The 14946-nt window shown below is 42.8% G+C and overlaps 1 long non-coding RNA gene across 1 annotated transcript; it reads left to right on the top strand.

The window, feature by feature from the left end:
* The first annotated feature begins 2109 nt into the window (after positions 1-2109).
* On the top strand, positions 2110-8629 carry LOC139045585 (uncharacterized). The gene is made up of 3 exons (XR_011504276.1): positions 2110-2934; positions 3380-3588; positions 7887-8629. It is a non-coding gene; the product is annotated as an uncharacterized lncRNA (long non-coding RNA).
* Positions 8630-14946: the final 6317 nt, after the last annotated feature.

Below are 14946 nucleotides of genomic sequence, written 5' to 3'. Positions count from 1 at the left end.
TCATAGATGCGAGCCATCTTCTAGCCAGCCAGCCCACTTTCCTCAGACATGACTTCTTTCACTGACCCCGTCCTTTCATCACCAAGACTCTTTTGTTCCTGTTCGTTTTCCCCTTAAGGATTCCATGTTATCTAAAGCTTTTGCACACCAAACAAGCTAAATGTATTGGGTAATCATTTTCCTATTATTAATTAAATGATACATAAATATTCAGACAGACAGATAGAAGTACTGATTCACAAAAATGAGATGGCCGCTCAAGGATGGCAAGCCTTTTACAGACTAGCTGGTGTCCCAGGATACAGGGCCCTAACACTGGGACCCTGCCTTGTAGGGATGATTTCTTTATTTATTTTTCAAGTTTTTGGTGAGGAAGATTGGCCCTGAGCTAACAACATCTGTTGCAAACTTCCTCTTGTTTTTTTTCCTCCCCAGAGCCCCCATACATAGTTGTATATCCTAGGTGTAGGTGATTTCAGTTCTCCCATGTGGGATGCCACCTCAGCATGGTTTGATGAGCGGTGTGTATGTCCACGCCCAGGACATACACGCCCGAACCAGCAAACCCTGGGCCACTGAAGTGGAGCATGCGAACTGAACCACTACAGGTCCAGCCCCTGTAGGGGTGATTTAAACTGGACTGAGACCAACAGAACTCATCAAATCTCTTCTTTGAAGGCCTTTGAAACAAAGACATGCAGTCTCATCCAGTATCACGGCAGAAGCAGAAAGACAGAAGATGGAGCAAGCAGAAGCCATGAGCACAGAGGAAGCCAAAAGGTAGGGAGGAAAATAGAGAAGACAAGTGAGTCTACGAATGGGTAAGAAGCAGTAGACTGAGGGAGAAGCAGAGACTGAGTGGTTGAGGCTCCAGTGAGGCAGTTGCTGGAGCTGACCTTGGGGCTGAGCTGCTATGGGACGACGGGAGTGTCTGCTGCTGGGCGGATAGCGACAGACAGACCTGAACATGTCCATGAGCCTACGGGTTTGGATTCCTGCTCTTCTCAAAACTTAACCATCACATGACCCTGTATGAAGAGCAGAGCAGAGGGATCAAGGGTTCGAGGAAGGCTGCTGGGTCTTCATAAATAAGACTTGATTGTTTCTGTGAAGGGCCCTGAGCTCTTACAAGATCATATATGCAGATTCAAATGCAAAACCTAAAACATTGTGGAATCAAAGACATACCCATGCTTTTCGGATTATCCACGGTTTACATTATGTGCCCTATTATTCTATAAGCCTGTCACCCATTAGTTGAAAAAAGAAGTAGGTAATTACACTTATTTTCATTCTGAAACTTGAATTTAAGACAATTGGGCATGGATTGAAGGAGTAGAGAGGCCAAGCTTCCAAACCTGATCAAGGCAGCCAGAGACCCAGCAAAGCCAAGGTTTGATAAATGTGCGACATCGATATAGAGTCTGAAACCCTCATACAGAGGGCAAAAATGATCTATTTCTAACAGTGGTGATCATCATTTCCCCGTTCCATTCATTTTCCAAAAACACAAGATCACACAGATAAATCCTCTTGCATTCCAGCATTCATTGGAACTGCCTGTGTGATATTATTTTTTTATCAGTTTTCTAATTTTCCAACCTGAATCCTATCTCACTGGCCACATTTATGTTGTCATTTAGCACTAGAAGAGAGGGCGATATTCAGAAATACTGGGGAGTTAGACTCTGAAACTTCTAGCAAGATGTGGATTTGGCACTGCGGGCTTATAATGAAAAAATATAAGAACTGCTCCCAGCTAATGGCAAAATAAATTGGAATTGTATTGGAAAAGTACCCAAAAGAACTTGCCTCAAATGAGAATTGAGTTTTTATTAGAAAAATCTGATAAGAGTAAAAAAAAAAAAGAATTTTCCCTCCAGTCATCAAATGGTCCTTGTAATTTATTGTTTTATTGCCCTCCTATAAAGAAACACTACACTTTAGTGTCTGTCAAATGCTTTTGTAATTATGAAAGTAGTGTCAGCCCAGTAACCTGAAATAATTTCTCCTTTCGAGTGAAAGCTTCAAGCTTGCAGTGAAAGTACCTGCGCCAATTTCTTCACCTTCTAAGCACTAAAGGAAAAGTCATCATCTTGGCCTCCACAGAGAACAACAAATATTTATGGAACTTCTTCCTCATGGATTTTAGCATTTGCCTTGGTTGCTGTTTGACCATATATCCTCTTTCTTTCCTGTTCGACAAACGTTTACTGAGTACTTCCTGTTTTCTGGGCACCAAGCGGCATGCAGCACACACAACTGAACACGGCTCTTCCATTTTTCTGGAGCGCAGGGTAACGGCAGGAATATAGCAAGAAAAGAGGTTGCACAGAGAGATTGGGGTTTGGGGTCAGTTTTCTGGTGGGGGGATCTTGGGGGAGGCTTTGGTGTTAACATAAAGAGTTTGGACTTTATTCAGTAGCTAATGTGAAGTCATGGGATGATTCTGAGAGTGGCCAGTCAGACCCGTGGGTCAGGAGATGCTCCTGATGGAAGCCCACACAGTGTGTGGCAGGAGAGGGAGGATGGATCTTCTGAGCAAGAGCTAGACAGTCTTGACTTAGGCCTGCTGAGGGGACAGCGGAGAGGAGGACAAAAGTGGCATTGGGATTTTGAGCTCAGTGATGGGGCTGATAGGAGCCTTCCAACCCAAAGCAGAGATCACAGTGGAGGAGATGTCTAGGTGGAAGATGACTTCAATTTCGGCTCTGCTGAATTGGAGTTAAGAGACATGGAGATGTTGCTCTTTGGCAGGAGTGAGAAATAACCGTTAGAACTTAGGAGAATGATCAGGTGACACCAGCAAGATGAGGGGTAATAGAAGCCATGGGGTTTACCAGCTAGGTCACTGGCCACCATTGTGTGAGGGACACTTAAGTGGAGCAATGTCAGCAAAAGGCTACGTGGCTATTTGCCAAGGATGAGTGAGAGGTAAGGAAGGGAAGGTGGAGAGCCTGCCTATGCTTTGCAGGGTGGAGGGAAGACTTTCTGGTTTTGTTTCTAAGACCAGAAATATTTGAAGATTAAGAAAACGGGGAACTAATTGATGAATCACCATCTCCCCCATAACTGGCTACATCCTACTGAGAATTCCCTTTTGGACTTGCCAGCTTAGTATTCCCACCCATTCCCTGTGCGACTGCTATGTTTCTGTAATTGCAAATAAGAATGAAATAATAGTAAATAGAGCTAGCATTCCCAGAACAGTCACATTCTGCCAGGTTAAAAACTTTATACGTATTAATTAATTTCATCTTCACAACAGCCCTAAAAGATTGAGACTCTCATTTAGCCTGTTTTTTTGTTTTGTTTTGTTTTCTGAGGAAGCTTAGCCCTGAGCTAACTGCTGCCAATCCTCCTCTTTTTGCCAAGGAAGACTGGCCCTGAGCTAACATCCGTGCCCATCTTCCTCTACTTTATATGTGGGACACCTACCACAGCATGGCTTGCCAAGCCGTGGTGCCATGTCTGCACCCGGATCCGAACCGGCGAATCCCGGGCCACCGAAGCGGAACATGCGCACTTAACTGCTACGCCACTGAGCTGGCCCCTTGTTTAGCCTGTTTTACACATGAAGAAACTGAGGTAAGAAACATAAAATAACTTGCCTAAATTCACACAACTAGGAAATAGCTGAGCTGGGATTCAGCCCAGGCAACCTGCTGGAGTCTGTGCCCTTAATCCTGATGCTAGCCTCCCCCAACCACTGCGAAGGTATAAAAGCAGTCCTAGGAATTTTGCAGAAACTAAACACATCATAGAAAGCTTTCAGATATTCATTTTATTTATAGACTGGCTTATTTTTAGAGAGTGACACAGGCTAAGTCCAACATCACTTGTTTCAGTGCACACAGTTGTGTAGGAGAGCTGAAAAATCTGCCAACATCATATATAAGCCTAGAACTGAGGACTCCTGGAACTAGGAGGAACCCTAAAGCCCCTCTGGTCCGGTACGTTCTTTCACATGAAAAGAAACCACCATCCAGAGTGTCAGAGTAGCTTGGCCAAAGTCTCACATCACAGGCTAAGGTCCAGCTATGACTGGAACCCAATATCCTGAGTCTTTCTGCTGCACCCAGAGGAGCTGGAGGTGGAGGAGACAGGGGAGAGGGGGTGCAGTGAGAGAGCAAGGAAGCAGCAGGGTGAGGCTGCACCCCAGAACTTAGTTCAGGGTGAGGGTGAGTGGCACTGACCTGTGCACAGGCTGCAGCCCACCTCAGGCCATCTCCTGAGAAGTCGCCCTGAGTTTGCATATTCCTTTCAGCCATTCAGCATGACTCATATCCTTTCTCTTCCCTCTACCCCCACCCCACCCTTTCCACCCCTGGGTCTTATACTAACTATGCCCAGAAGAAAGTGTTGATGAGGCCTGGCACACAAGTGCTTAATGAATGTTTTAAAATTAATTGATTGATCCACACATGAGTGACAATTAAAAGGAGGAACATGCAAAAGAAAAGGAGCTCCATGGATGTCTCCTTGATCCACTAGGGAAGCAAGAAGATAACCTCAGGAAGATCCTCTTAGATCCTACAGAACAAGAACACGTGGCCTGCAGCAGTGTCTTGAACTGCGCAGCACTGGTACTGGTCCTTTTTAGGATTTAACACTGAAGCTCCTGGCATACGAGCTGTAGTTGGTAACTTTCACCTTTTAATGGCATTTCATCTTGCTGCCAACAGGGATGCAGCATGTGAAAACACTAAATGAGTGTCTCTTGCAAAAACAACTTTCCACAAAAAAACGTACTGTGCAAACACGGCTGCTCCCTAAAAGCCCCTACACATAGACCAAAGAACAGAAAGCACATTTTGCAAAATGATGGCCTCTCCCCAGACTGTTACAGCTTTCTGGGGGGTGGTAAATCTCATAGCAGAGAGAGAAGTTATTACTATCCGATGATCATCTTTTGCATTCGGCTTGGAGATGCAGCATATTTTGAGGCCATTCTATTTGGCTAATTAAATTAAATGACTTAAGGAAAAGACAAAAACACTTGCTTTTCACATAGAAAATATGACCAGTTTCCAGCTTGAATTTGAGAGTATGCAGAATAGGCAGTTATTTATATGGGTTTGATTTTAGGGAGACTGGGCGACTCCCAGCAAAAAATACTTTTCTTGGTGATTCCCTGCTGCCTGAACATTAGCAGTTGGTTACGGCTTACCAGGTTAAGGATTGTTCCTTTGTTAATTATCTTGATCTTGGTAATGGTTCTACTGTGTATACGTATATCAAATCATGTTGTACACTTTAAATATATACCATTATATTTGTCAATTATTCCTCAATAAAGTTAAAAAAAAAAAAGAGTGAATGCTCCTGGAAAGGACACTGTGTTACACCAAGGCTGCCACAGGACTGTAGGCCCAGATAGGTCATCAAAGTGGGTGACAAGAGCCAGGGGCAATAACATTTCTGGCTCAATCACAGTTATGAATAACGGCTGTGCTCCATCCCAGAGTCAGGGAGGCAATAGGAAGTGGTGGGGGCTGGGTGAACAGGAGACTACTCAGCTCGTCTGAAAGGGCAGCCACTACACAGCCCCGGCCAATTGCTGCCTGTTGCAGATGGAGGCCCAGAGCAGCCAGATCTGCTTTTTCAGAAGAAGCTAAAATTCTAATTCTAATGTTAATTACCCTGTTACAAAAGAACAGGAAGACCAAACAAAACACATTTTCTAGCCTATCTGGCTTGTGGACCTTGACTTCCAGCCTCTGTGAAAACTTCTTAGTTATCTCTGTCTTAATGTGAACCAGTGGATCTGATCCTTAGACTTAGCATGAATCCAGGATTTCCATTCACTATACGTGAATATGAATATGTGGTATGTATTTTAATAATGTATGGGTTGCATATTAGTATATATGTGATATATTATATTATACATTTATATTAATATATTAAGTAATTAGGCCATGGCCTAGTTATATGTGATACTTAGAAGCCCACTTTATTCTGTAAAGTAAATATGACATTGGCCACCTTGCAGGGATGTTGTAAGGGTTTATGCATACATTCTTTTCCATTCTGATTGAATGTCCTGGGGGAGCTACCTGACATCTGGAGCCTCCCAGGTTTGATATTCAGTGAAAAAGCTTGTCCATAGAGCCAGAGGAAGGCATATGGGACGGGGCTCAGGGGACTGGTGGGCATGGGAAAGTTGGAAGCAGCCGCAGAAGGGAATGCCAAAGACTGGACATGGTTTCTCATCTTCAGCTCTCATCTTTTCATGACTGGCTGAGCCGTTGAGAACTCGAGTGTAGCGCAATGTCCTCTCCAGGAGCATCCACCCTCTAAGATTGGATAAAGGATGAATAGAAAGAGTGCTTGGAGGCAGGGAGGGGCTGGGGAAACCACACCCCAGGGCAGGAAGTGGCCCCAGTGAGCTCTGAGGGTGCGTTCTCACACCATGCTTTGCAGCCTTGGGGCACCTGCAGCCCTGCTGCGTCCCTAAGGTCTGCCCTAGCCCAGACCTGTCCAGACGCTGTGGTGACCACATCATGATCAGTTTAACAAAAGCAGGGTATAGTCATTGTGTACAATATGATTCTAACTTCATAAAAAGAAAAGGTGTCTATACAGATGCAAGTATGGAAACCATCCTGTGTGGAGTACACCCAAATGTGGGTGGTGGGGAGTTTGCTGGGAGAGTTCTAGTTTTATCTCTATGCTTGCCAAATGGACAGTTTTTCCCATGACCCACAAACTCCCAAATCCAACAGTTAGTCTGAATTTCCTGCCTCTCTCAGCAGCATTCAGCTCTGCTGGGCCCTTTCTGAAACTCCCTCTGCTCATGCTGTGCACAGCACTTCACCGCTGTGTGCCCCTCCTAGTTTTGAGTAAATGAACCTGAGGTCCAGACCTCAGCCCAAGGCGCCTCCAACCTCTTCCTTCCTGAGTGCTGTCACCCTTTCTGCCAGTGCGGTCCTCCAATCCCACTTCTGCCCCCAGCAGACCTCTCAGTAAGCCAGCATTCCGAATCAGGGCCTAGGGATGCACCTTTATCTGGCTGTCCCACTGTTGTAGACCACCCAACACGGAACAGACCCAGCCTGGGCTCTCTCTCAGTAAATGTTAGGGAACAGTTCCCATCCTTTTTCCCTTTCTTAGACCAAACTCATCATCTTTCTCCAAAATACATCTTCTCCTCCCCGTGTCCCCATTTGAGGGATAGTATCCTCTTGCTTACAGCAACTGAGGCTGAAATCTCAGACTCAGCCTTGCTCCTCTCCCTTTCTCTCCCTGCACTTGGAGTCAGCTGCTGACTCCTACTTGTCTGCCTTTCATAAACTGTACAGGCATTTTATCTCACCTCTCCTGTCTCCTCATTAGGACAAGACCTCATGACCTCAGCCTTTGGGCAAAGTGTCACAGACACCCCGGCAATCTAGCTTCAACACAAAAAGGGGATACAGCTGGGCTTCGTGAGGGATTGAAGCCAAGAACTAGAACCAAAAACTGGGCGCGTTTGGCAGTAAGAAGTTAGTCTTTATCAGGGAGAAGGATTGGAGAATAGGGGGTGGGGAGCCCTCCATCCACTGTAAAGAAAGAGCCCCAGACTCCGCAGCTTGGCACTCAAAGCCCACCATGGGCAGTTTCCTGCCTCCCAACATTAGCTCGTGCATATTTTTCCTCAAAAACACCATGAACATTCCTGCTTCTCTTTCCTCATATTATTCAGAAAAATATGATTTTGAATCATAAGGGGCCTTATGCAATAAAAACGTCTGAGGAAAGAAATATGTTGCTTTAAGCTGAAGATCTCTTTGTCAATAAGACATATGTAAAAATGAGACTTAATAGGTCTTGATCATTTTGTTTTTAATTTTTAATTGTTTTGCTGAGGAAGATTCTGTGTCCATCTTCCTCTCCTTTTGTAGGATGCTGCCACAGCATGGCTTGATGAGCGGTGTGTAGGTCTGCACCCAGGATCCGAACCTGCAAACCCCAGGCCACGGAAGCAGAGTGCGTGAACTTAACCACTATGCTACTGGGCTGGCCCCAACATAAAACTTTTAAAAGCAAACATAGGAGAATAACTTCATGTCCTTGGGGCAAAGATTTCTCAAAAAAACATAAAAAGTACCAACCACAAAAGAAAAAAATTGAAGAGTTTTTCTTTTCATTTTATTTTCATTAAAATAAAAAATTCTGTTCACCAGAAGATACTGATAAGAGAATGAAAAAGAAGCCACACGTGGGAGAAGATATTTGCACTACATATATCCAATAAAGGACGCATATCCAGAACACATAATGAAACTCAATCAATCAAAACATAAGAGGCAGTCAACCCAATAGGAAAATGGACTAAAGACTTGAGCAGGCACGTCATCTATCCAAAAGGCCATAAACGTGAAAAGGTGCTCAATTCCTTAGTCATCAGGAAAATGCAAATTAAAACTATAACGTGATATCACTACATACCCACAAACTACATATGATATATTGGTGTGAAATGACTAAAGTGAAGAAGACTCACAATACCAAATGTTGTTGAAAATACAGCGTAACTAGAAATCTGCTATACTGCTGGTAGGAGGGTAATTAATACAACTAACTTTGGAAAACTGTTTACAGGATCTATAAAAACCAAATCTTAATTCTTTTGAAGTGAGGAATGTGGGAGAATTTTTGGGCGTCTTTTATAACCACCAAAAATCTCCCTTTCCACCTCCAAATTCTAAATACTAAAAAAAAAAAAAAAAAAAAAAGGAAGAAGAAGAAAAAGAAAAACAACCCTGCAAACTTTGACACAAGTCAAAGCTGGAAGAACAAGTAAATTGCACATTGTGTTTATAGTAATGGTACATGGCCGTGTCATCTGGGCTGGGAACAGAAATGTCATCCAGCATAAATTATCAAAAGTCTTTAGGACACACCCCTGACATTAAAATGCAATTTCTGTGTACTTGTTCATATTGGCAGCACATGATCAATATTTATTGTAATAATTAGGCAACTTTGGTTGCAGGTGGTAGAATCTAATTTGAACAAAACTTAGCAAAAAAGAGGATTCTATGGAAGATTGCTAGGTTAGAAGCTGTGGGAGAGTAGGGATGAAGATGAGCCTCAGGAACAGCTGGACCCGAACACTACAGAGATGGCCTCACCCCCTCAGCTCTGCATCTCCCCCTGTGTGGCTTTAATCTTCTTGCTAACTGCACACCTGCAGTTACACAGTCTACATAGGCCTATGTTACAATTTCATCCACTGGGAAGACACTCATTCTTTCTCATTTCCAGTTGTACAATTGCAGAGAAGAAGGGTGATTTAGCTCGATGTGGGTCAAGACCCCGCCCCTGGATCACTCTGTCGCTGGGGGTGGGGCTGGGCAAAGGCAATGTGAATGTCCAGCAGGAGACAGATTTTCAAAACGCCTCCTCCTGAATCATCATGAAGATGGGGTGGGCATTAGGGGAAACAATGCCAAGAAACATGGAGCACCAGGGGACGGGGACAGCACACTCGGTTTAGGGAAATTTAGATTTTACTATTAAACATGAAGTTACGTGACTGTGTTTTTCTGTATGACCCTTTCTCCAATGCAGCCTCTCTGAAGACAGGAGTTGGAAGAAAGTCAGCCACAGCCCCTAATCACTATACACTTGTATGTACCCACAGAGAGCCTGGGATGCCTAAAACCACAGACAGCCATACTCTGTAAGCTATAAACTCCTCAGATCACGGGATTGGGAAGTGATGTGTATCCAGAACACAAAATCTCATGCATCAAGATATGCTCCGCATCAGAAAACGCAGACCAGGTAGCATGCCCTAAAGCAGAACTCAAGGGGCGCTAGATGAAGCCGAGGTAAAAAGTGTGGGGCCACACAAGTATGCCCCAGTCTGCTAAAGCATGGGGAGAGCACAGCATGCTCAGAGCACAGAATCCGTGCTCTGAAGATAGGCAGCTTGGGAGATCCCAGACACCAAATGTAAGTCGGGGTGCGCTGACCAAAACAAAATTTGGAGGCAAAAACATGTGCCCTCAAATACAAAACACAGTCATACCCACATCCTCAAAGGTGGGGAACAGGCTGTTCCCCTGTTTCCTACAGAGATTCTGAAGTGTCTGTATTGATGTCATTAGCTGCAGAAATCTAAGGAAGTCCCACAAGCCCCAAGACTGAGAGAACAAAAGTCTTAAAAGAACGAATTCTGTGTGTGTGCCCGATCTCTCCAAACAGCTGTAAAACTCTGCACTTTGTATCACGTTTCATCTGCCAGGTTATAGCATCATACAGGAAGTTGCTCTTCCTGTATTTTTATGAGTAAAGTAGATATACTGTGGCAGAACCCAGTCTGATCCTTGCCACCATCAGCGTTCTGTCTACTCATGGTGTGGCCCATGAGTACACAAACACGGCAGACTTCCTGCTGTGTGTCTGGTTTCTGCACAGGTGGAAGTAAATGTTGCTTCACTGAGTGTTTCTCAATTTGTTTCCTGAAAAGACAGCTGTCTTCTTTCGATTCCTTAAAAAGAGCTTTAATGTCTTTTATAGTTATATTGTAGTTCTCAAAATTTTGACTCCAAGCATTAATAAAGAAATGGTCTGGATCTGCTTCTTATGGACAGAAGTCAATTTGTGACTTTCTCAATAGTAAAGAAACAAACACACACAAAAACCAAACAAACTGCCTGTTAGGCTCAAAATAGCCAGTTGCCTAACTGAATTCTACTGAAAAGTTTTGGTTACTTGTGCAGAAAGCCTAGGTTTCTTCAGGACCTTAGGGCATGTCATCAAAGATGAAGTATCTGGTTGAATGGGGGAGATCATTAGGAGGCAGTGGGCCCTCATCACAGAACAAGCTCCAAAAAAGGGAGAGTGTTCCCAAAGACGGTGGGTACTGGGAGAGCTGGGAGCAGGGCAGAGAGAAGGATGTATGGAGACGGGTCGGACATGTCTTTAACTGCTGTAGCACTGCCTTAAATCAAAGGAGAGGACTTCTGGATCTCAAACTGGAATTCCTCCCCTCTTCTCTCCTATGTCCCTGCCACCTTGGCCATATCCTGGGAATGCAAAATAAAACATAGAAAGGGGGCTTTCCCCACATTGTCTTACAGATGAGGGCATGTGGTCAGAAAAGAGCCGTTAATCACTCCAGTTCATGCTTGCTCTCCTCTCTTGCTGTCTGGAGAACTTCAAGAAACAAGAAGGACATAAAAAGGAATAACTAAGAAGAAGAATCTGGAATGAGTATTACAAAGTAAAGTGGTATCTGATTTTGAAAATCATAATTGATGTAAATGCTTTGCACTATGCAAGGAGTGGTGAGGGGTAGAGAGAACAAAAAAGAATATGGGAGAAATAGAAGATAGAGTCCCTTCCCATGAAAGCTTATCATTTACATCGGTAAACAAACAAGATCAGAGACTGTAAACAGCCTGGTTGAACTGGGCCAACAGAAGGGTTCATTCAGCCTAAAACTTAAAAAGTCAGGAGAATTCCACTTTAAAATCTGAAAAATCTAGCTTCTTGTGAAAAACCAGAGAATGTAACCACCCAAGATGGGCATCCCCGCAAGGCAAAACCTGCTTTAGTCACCAGGGGGTCACCTACAGATGGGGCAGCATTCTCCACTTTGGACCAGTCCACACCACTCCCTGTTGCCTTCTTCCTCATCGTTGTAACTGCTTGAGCCCTATAGCGTATGAATTTGTCATTCCCAACTGAAACATCTGAAACATGAAATTAGAGAACGATTTTGTAAATTCAACAAAAGACCACTTATATTATACAGCCACCATGAATTCTTGTGGAAAGAGGAGCAGCATAAATCAATTCCATAAATTATCTTGAGCTCTTCACTCAGGAGCACTGGGCTGGCTGCTGGATGAATTCATCCATCTTCTGGCGGCTGGACAAGGAAACTTAATTGTAGTGGCTGACCTCCCAGTCTCTGGGCTTGCTTGGAAGAGAGTCGATTCTAGGATGGGGTGTTGACCCTGTACACAGTGCTCAGCATGGGGGTCTGAGAGGGGAGTACGGGTCCTACCCTGACGTCAACCTTCAACATAAGGGTGCCACCGGGGCATCCATGAATAATTCATATCATAGCCAGATTGCTGCTCCAGGGAGCTTCAATAGCAATGAATTACCTCGTGTGCGTTTCCTGCCTCCATGCCGGTCTATCTTTCCCCAGCGTCTGTGGCGAGTTTATGAAAGCGTGCATTCTCTAATCCCTCTGCTTTGGGCAAGGCAGTTTCAGGATCTTGGCTCAAGTTTCCACTGTCTGACTTGCTATTTACACACTATACATCATAAGATTTCAAAAAACACATGACTAAAAAAATGTCTCTACTAAAGAGAAATCTGAACGGAAATAGAGGAATAATAGTTCTTTTAAAGTCTCTGGATATTCATGCACATGAAAGTCAGGAGACTTGGGTGTTCTGTTGAGAAAAAGTGGTGGGGGAGGAACACAAACATTTGTGGGACACTCACTGATTTGAGCACTTTACATGTGTTCTCAAAACTTCATTTTACAGATGAAGGAACAGGTTCCGCAACACTGTCCAAGAGAAATGTAATATAAACCGCATTTGTAATTTAAGATTTTCTATTAACCACATTTTAAAAAGGTTAAAATAAAAGGGTGGAATGAGTTTTAATAACATATCTTATTTAACTCAATATATCCAAAATAATCATTTAAATACATAATCACCATAAAAAATTTCAAATGAGATATTTTACATTTTCTTTTTCAGGCTAAGTCTTTGAAGGCCTGGGTAGACTTTACGCTTACAGCACATCTCAATTTGGACCAGCCGCATTTCAAGGGCTCACCAGCTGCACATGGCAGCGATGCACCCACAGGACAAGAGAGCTCTGAGCAGTTGTTGCACTCAAAGTTGCATGACCGTCAGCAAATCGCTGAACTTCTCTAGTTCCCCATTCCCTTACCGTAAAAGGTGTAGAGTAATAGTTGGGCTTTGCCCAACTCAGGCATGTCTGCTCATTTCCTCCTAGGTCTTACAACAACAGATTAACAGGACACGGCAGTCACTGTTACATGGTGGCAAGGTAAGAGCAGGTTCAGACAAATAGCAAAATGACACAAGTGACGTAATTACAAACTGTATGTCAAATCCAAGTGACATGGGTTGTTAATAGCAGTTTTCACAACCATACGGTCTTTGGGGTGACATGTAGGAGTATTCGAGTCTTGGTCAGCCCCCACCTGGGGTTTTCTGCAACCTGTCAGGCCTTCATGAGAATTCTAATGCCACCAGCTACCAGCATCTTCTATGAGGAACTGGGGAGATGACAACTTCTTCAACCTTACCACAATAAGCTATAATTTCTCTAAGATTTGTAGGTTGAACATTTGTTTACAATTATTACTGTACCAAAATAATAAGACACATACAGAAATGTGGTGTTCAGTTTGTTTCAACATTCTGCTGTTCAATTTTATTCAGACCAGTTAGGTTCTCTTTTTCCTATAATTATTAGAAGAATTGACACTTTTTAGGCAAAATCTTAGCTACAGAAAGTTAGCTAGAATGAGGATTTTATAGAAAGTAGAATATCTTTGTTACCAAAAGAAAGTCTATTCTGATAAAATCAGAAAGCTCAGGTACAGAATAAGACATAAACTAAAATATCACAAGTAGGTATGAAACCACAAAAGACCCTGAAAAGTCTTGAGAAAGAAGAATAAAGCTGGAGGCATCATGCTTCCTGATTTCAAACTGTATTACAAAGCTATAGTAATCAAAGCAGTATGGTTTGTGCATAAAAACAGACACGAGGATCAACAGAACAGACTAGAGAGCCCAGAAATAAACCCACACATATATGGTCAATTAATTTACGACAAAGGAGGCAAGAATATACAATAGGGAAAGGACAGTCTCTTCATGAAACGGTGTTGGGACCACTGGACAGCCACATGCAAAAGAATGAAACTGAACCATTATCTTATGCCATACACAAAAATTAACTCCAAATAGATTAAAGACTTGGAGCTAAGACCTGTAACCATAAAATCTCTAGAAGAGACATAGGCAGTAAGCTCTTTGACATAGGTCTTGGCCATGACTTTTTGGATTTGATGCTAAAAGCAAAGTCAACAAAAGTAAAAATAAACAAGTGGGACTACATCAAACTAAAAAGCTTCTGCACAGCAAAGGAAACCATCAACAAAATGAAAAGGCAACCTACTGAATGGGAGAAAATATTTGCAAATCATATATCTGAAAAGGGGTTAATATCCAAAATATATAAGAACTCATACAACTCAATAGCAAAAAAACAATCCATTTAAAAAATGGGTAGAGGATCTGAATAGATGTTTTTCCAAAGAAGACATATGGATGGCGAGCAGGTACATGAAAAGATGCTCAACATCACTAATCATCAGGGAAATGCAAATCAAAACTACAATGAGATACCACCTCACACCTGTTAGGATGGCTATTATCAAAAAGACAAGAAATAACAAGATGAGGATGTGGAGAAAAGAGAACCCTGATGCACTATTGGTAGGAATGTAAATTGCTGCCACCACTATGCAAAACAGTATGGAGCTTCCTCAAAAAATTAAAAATAGAACTACCATACAATCCAGTAATTCCACTTCTAGTTATTTATCTGAAGAAAATGAAAACACTAGCTCCAAAAGATATATGTACCCCCATGTTCATTTCAGCATTATTTACAATAGCCAAGATAAGGAAACAACCTAAGTGTCCATCAATAGATGAATGGATAAAGAAATGTGGCATATATACATATAATGGAATATTATTCAGCCATAAAAAAGAATGAAATCTTGCCATTTGCACTAACATGAATGGACCTTGAGGGCATTATGCTAAGTGAAATAAGTCAGAGAGTGAGAGACAAATACCACGTGATCTACTTATATGTGGAATCTAAAACAAAAAAACCCCAAAGGGAGCTCATAGGTACAGAGAACAAATGGGT

This window comes from Equus asinus, chromosome 6 (genome assembly GCF_041296235.1).
Source record: "Equus asinus isolate D_3611 breed Donkey chromosome 6, EquAss-T2T_v2, whole genome shotgun sequence".
Classification (NCBI taxonomy): domain Eukaryota; kingdom Metazoa; phylum Chordata; class Mammalia; order Perissodactyla; family Equidae; genus Equus; species Equus asinus.
The sequence above is the reverse complement of the archived record's forward strand: the minus strand, read 5'-3'. Positions and strand labels throughout refer to the sequence as shown.